The sequence below is a fragment of the Vigna angularis genome, chromosome 9 (assembly GCF_016808095.1).
Source record: "Vigna angularis cultivar LongXiaoDou No.4 chromosome 9, ASM1680809v1, whole genome shotgun sequence".
In the NCBI taxonomy this organism is placed as follows: Eukaryota; Viridiplantae; Streptophyta; class Magnoliopsida; order Fabales; family Fabaceae; genus Vigna; species Vigna angularis.
The window spans coordinates 23,035,653-23,041,652 of NC_068978.1; positions in this window are offsets into that span (position 1 = coordinate 23,035,653).

The following is a 6,000-nucleotide window of genomic DNA, read 5'->3' on the forward strand; positions in this document are numbered from 1 at the left end:
TGTCTTGTCTCCCTAGCAATTAATCATGCATTACATTCGCATAGAAGCTTAAAGGCAACCAACCCTCCTATCCCTATGTGTAGGTAATATTGCTTTTGGGAGAATTTTCCCAGTTCTAGATTTTCTCCTATGTGTCCATAGTGATAAAATCAATAATCATGCAATTGAATGAGTTAAAAAAAGCATGCATAGAGTAAAGAGGAAAAACCCTAACAATTAATGAAGTAAAACATTTTATAATAAGAATCAATTCAATACATGAGAGTTTCAAAGGATTACATCGTTTCCCCAACAACAATGAAGGTTTAGCTCATCATAGACATGGTGAAACTAGATGAAAATAATCAAAAGAATGAAAGATATAACCCTAAAAGTTGAAGATTGGAGCTTCCGCATCCAAAATCCGCCTCCAAGGGGTGAAAAGAGTGTATTTTCGCCTCTTTCTCTCCAAAGATATGAACCCTAGGTTGACTAAAACCTTAAATAGTTCATTAACATTACATAAAACAGGCCCAAGCCCACTTTGTCAGTGCTCAGCGCTAGAATTTACGCTCAGCGGTAGGTGCAACACTTAGAATGACGCTCAGCGATGGCGCCCAAGCATGAAACAATGAACTCAACAGCAGACTCTGGCGCTCAACGGTAGAAATACTGCTCAGCGGTGACTGCGATACTTGGATTAGCCCTCAGCGATGGTGCTTAGGCGTCAGACAAAGAACTCCACACCAAGCTTGGCGTTCATCGCTGAAATGGCATTGAGCGGTGGCTGCGATTCTTCTTTTGTGCAATTTTCCTTCCTTTCCTGAGTCCAACTCCTTGCTATTTCGACTTCTTTCATCCAATTCCTCTAAATTCCTGCCAAAACAAGGAAAACCAAGCATAACACCAATAATACCACCTTCAACTCTCTTATTATCTTAACTTAAGCAAAAACATGATTTCAAGCTACTTTCTAAGTCATATAAGGTGTTTTTAGTATCAAAATCAAGTATAAAGATAACGGTATTTCAACCGTTATCAGTTCATAGGAAACATCTTATTTTAAATTTAAGCGTAAGAGTTGAAATGTTTATATTGTCACAGAAAGGAGACATAAAATCCTAAGACTCTTGTGTTAACGATCATAACCACAAAATGGACAATATTACGTTGTCAGGGATTCTAGTCTTATAATGTTTGAAGTTTAATATATATTGGCTGATTTGATTTGGCAACAAAAATAGTTAACAAACAGTTTGTGTAATAGCCATTCTTTGAGTTAGCTTCTGTTTAGTAGATCACCTCTTAAAAGTACTTAAACGGGGTGGAGCAGAGGAGTACTCATTGTAAGTTGCCTTAGATGCTAGCACCAAAGCAGTTTACGATGGAGGCGGGAACATTTGCTGGTAAAAAACTCATATTATTTGTGTTTTGTGTTGTTTAATATATGTTTCATCTTTCCCTCGATTATTTCAGGATATCCACAAAATTCTAGATGACAACTTAGAGATTGTAGATAAACTAAGAAAGTTAATAATTCATTGGGTTCAACAAGGATATCAAGATTTTTTAAGGAACTTGAGGTTCATTTCCTTTCGTTTTTAGGAAGAAACAATTCTTCAGCTACTCAAAGTCATGGTTTGGAGGGAGCTCAAGGTGACATAGCCTTTCCTCGCCTTGCTCTGGTGTTGGCCCAATTGTCTCCTTTTATCAGGCATTATGTTCATAAAACTGCTTCTTGGTTTTAGGTACCAGCACATGGGTCAGATTTGAACTTAAAGTGATACATATTTTGCTCTATCAGTGTCTGTTTTAGATTTTTTTTCCCAAAACTATAGTTCAGTTCAATTTATACTATAGTTAAGTGTAATTTAGGGTAGTTCAGTTCAATATAGTTTGATAGAGTAAAATATAGTTAAGTTCATCTAAACTATTTTTTTAGTTCACTTTAGTTCAAGGGAATTAGTTTTTAGTTTAGTATAGTTTTTAACAATGTAGTACAATTTAGTTTGATTTGTAAACCTCTAGCTTTCAGCATGTTATTCAAAACGTACACCTTAGTGTTGGTAAGAAGTTCCTGAGGTGAATAATAATTGTTTAGTGTGGAAGGTTCTTGTATTTAGAAACAAAAATGTAGCTGTAGGTTTTATAAGAGAAGTGTTTAGACAAGAGATAAATAATAATTTCACAAATAATTTTATACTGGTTTACTCCAACTAAGCTACGTCTAGTCTCCTCCGCTTATAGTCTTCAACAAGATTACAACTGAGTATTCGCACCACTCCTGGTCTTTTCAGTCAGTGAATAACCTCTTGTTACCCTAGACTGGATGAGTACTTTCATCACTCCTTGTCTCCTCAGTCAGCGAATAACCTTCTGTTACCTAGACTAGATGAGTATTTGCACCACTCCTAGTACTAGACAATCTTGCCTAGATTTCCTTAACTCAATTGAGTTTAACAAGTGTTTTAATTCTCTTCAAAATTGCAATTAATGATTATTTACAAGTCTTTCAGACTATTACTCTCGTAGAGAGGATGTGACTACAATACAATGCACTTTAAACACTCGCTTGTGTTTCTCTCTTTTCTCTTTCTCTCTTTCTTACAATCAATAATCAAATATTACAATAAAGCTCGAGAGTTTTGCTTTTCTTCTTTTCTCTTTATTAGCTTAGATATTTTCTTTTCTTAGAGCTCTTTCTATGCTTTTCTTTTGAACGCTTCTCTAAGGATGAATATTTACGTTGTATGTTATCCTCTTGATTCTTCATCTAAATGATTTTCTATTTAAGTCTCCTGGATAAATGTTCATTAGACTAAGCTCTTGGCCTTAATTCTTGTGTCTTTTGTTTCTTCTCGTACAATAGTTGTTGGTTAAAGTCAACTTGTCAAAGTCGGCTTGCTTTTTCAGTACTTTCCTTGAAGTAGGTTGTACTTTCTTTTAGACACCGCTTCTCAAGTGATGAACATTCCTTGAATATCTCTTTTGTCTCTAACGTCCACTTTTGATATTTTAATTGAAGCTTGTGGATTCTTGTAGAGTAGGTTATCTGCAAATAATGAAATATATTGTGCATGTAGTATATATGTCTTATCTCTTATCACTTTTGTTGTTTTTGAACATTGAGTATTTAATGTCATTTAATGCATGCTCAGAACAACAAAGTATTTTTCAATTTTCTACTAAAGAGTTTAACTCATGGTATCATTTAGACTAATGTAAACGTTTTTTGTGATTTTGCCTTTTTAGAGTAATAGCGTTTAACATGATATGTTTTCCTTTATGTTTTAGGTTTAGTCTTTTAGAATGTTTTTGTCAAAGATTACTACCTTTACACTTTTTCATTTTCCCGAGAGTTTAACCAAATACTCCTTGGGTATAGTAAGCTTATGCGTTTAGCTTAAACTCTTTTAAACGCTTTGACTTAACAGTCATTTAGGATTGTATCTGGGTGTTTTGTCTTAGTTATTTTTCTGTTTTCTACAATCCTAAATATTTTCCTAAGGCTTTTTCTATGTTGGGGATCTTGAGCCTAAGTCTTATGTTTCATCCTATGATATTTTCAAATTTTTTATTCATTTAACGTTATTTAGTTAAATTTCAAAACACGAGAGTTTTTATCCTCAATAGACGATCTAGTGAACCTACAAAAGAACTAGCAATTTAATTTAATTTGGGGATTTGAATTGAATAGTTTTATTTAGGAAGTGCACGATATCCAATCATGGGAAGAAACACTATGATTAGTTGTAATTTGTAATTGTATTAGTGATATTGTTCGATTTGTTTCCTTAAGCACAAAATATGTAAGAATATTTTGAAGATTATATTAGAATATTATGTGTCTGATAAAGAAAATTATGCAAAATCAAATGTTAGCTGATTCAAAGTTACAAATCTTTTATCCAAAGGGCTATTTAAAGAGAGGCCAACACTAGTACAAAAATCGCGTACAACGTCAAATATTTTTGGCTTTTAACGGCGAATTCGTGAACGACGTCATATCAGGAGACATTAAATTGACGTCGAATTTTGTCAATATACGACGTTAACTTAACGTCCAATTTTGTCAATATTCGATGTTAATCAAGTTTTTTTTTATTTTTTTTAATTAATTGTGATCATTTTTAACAACTCTACGAGATATGAAAAGCAAAAAAGCAATAAATTTCAAGTTTTTGGTATTTTATAAAGCATGAACTTTGATCAACAACAAACAAGTTCAATCAAACAACAACAAATAAGTTCAACCAAACAACAACGACAAACAAGTTCAACCAAACAATAACCATAAACAAGTTAAAAAAAAACAACAAACAAATTCAACAAATAAGTTCTTCAAAACGAAAACGAAAACTAACCTTCAAAAGGTGGGTTCATCGGAATAAAGTGTCGTCACCCGTGAGAGAGAAAGCAGAATGCATCTATGAAGGACAAGAACACGAAAATAATCGGTTAAAAAAACGAAAATCATACATAAAGTAGTTAATTAACATGCATTTGTATCAAATGAAACAAAGATTACCTGTGATGGTCGTCAAACTTCGTTCGAGAAAAGTTTGAGAAGAGAAGAAGGTCTCGCGCGCTAAGATAAAGTGAATGAATTTTCAATCTCTCGCTCAAATTTTTATTGAATTCACTAACCTTTTAACGTCTAACGCTACGACATTCGACGTTTTATATCCTTTTACGTCGAATTATAATTATAAACGACGTTTAATAGTTGCATTTATTTACAAAAATGCCACCAGTCATTTTTAATGTTGGCTATTTAGTGGTTCGACGTTAAACGCGTGACGTTATACGTTGGTTTTGCATTAGTGCAACACACTAATAGAGAAGACATAACCCTCTACACTTCACGTGGAAGGCTAATTTTGTTCTTTCATTGGAATTCTTGTTAATTTGTTTAATTATAAATATGTTGTTTGTTTTATTCAAGAGGTAAAAGAATAAACATCTCACTCGTATACGCTTCAACCCAACTAGGATATTTAATCAATTCATTCACTTTTGTTTGATTAATGAAAGATTCAATTGTGAATGAATTGGAGAATCAATGTGTTTCTTTAATTATTTTAGTTTCATTCTTTTAACATTGTCAACAACCACACATAATTCCCTTTTACTTGTTGTTCATTCTATTTTATACTTTTTGTAAATGTTTTTAAAATTTGGTTTATACTTTCCTTATTACTAGAAGGCCTTAATGAAAGGTGATAATTAGTTAAAATACTTAGGTGGTTATTGAGCACTATTCTTAACTTATCAAAGTTACTTTGTATTTGATTTCACAATTTTTCTCTAGTGAAACACCACATGTGTATGACGAGTAAGTTTTCACACTTAGTTGTTCACTAAAGGCTCATGAAGGTTATTGATTCCAAGTTATAAACTTGTCATTTATATATACTAGTCATTTGTATTGTTTTCCTTGTCGTTGAGGGATTATGAATTACTAGTTTGAACAAGACAAAAGAAATCCTAAGCTCGGCTTGGGGCAGGGATGCCTGTGTAAAACAACTAACTCAGCTTGGCTAAAGACTAATATAAAAAAGTCAATTTAAATCAAGCTCCACATGACTGGAGGTTGTTATTGGTCAACTAAAATAAAACTAAAAGAGTTGTTTATTTTTCAGGTAAAGTAATCCACCATAAATTATTAGGCATACTAAAGACTCAAAGTTGAAGGACTGTGTACCGTTCTAGTAGTTTGAGGTTCAATCTGATACTCAAATATGGAAATTAAACATCTAAAAACTGACTTAAAGTTATAGGTGTAGGAATTGGGCCTAAATATGACTTATTTTTAGTTTAAATTCTATTGTACAGGAGATTTGATAAATTATTACTATCTTTATAATCTTTATTTTGGTTTTATTTTAGGAAGTTATTATCTTAGTAATCTTTATTTTGGTTATTCTCTTGTGTTTTAGAATAAAAAGGACTTACAATTATTTTACCTATAAATAAAACATCAATTCCCATGACTAAAGGCCGAAACTATTTTGACTTAAG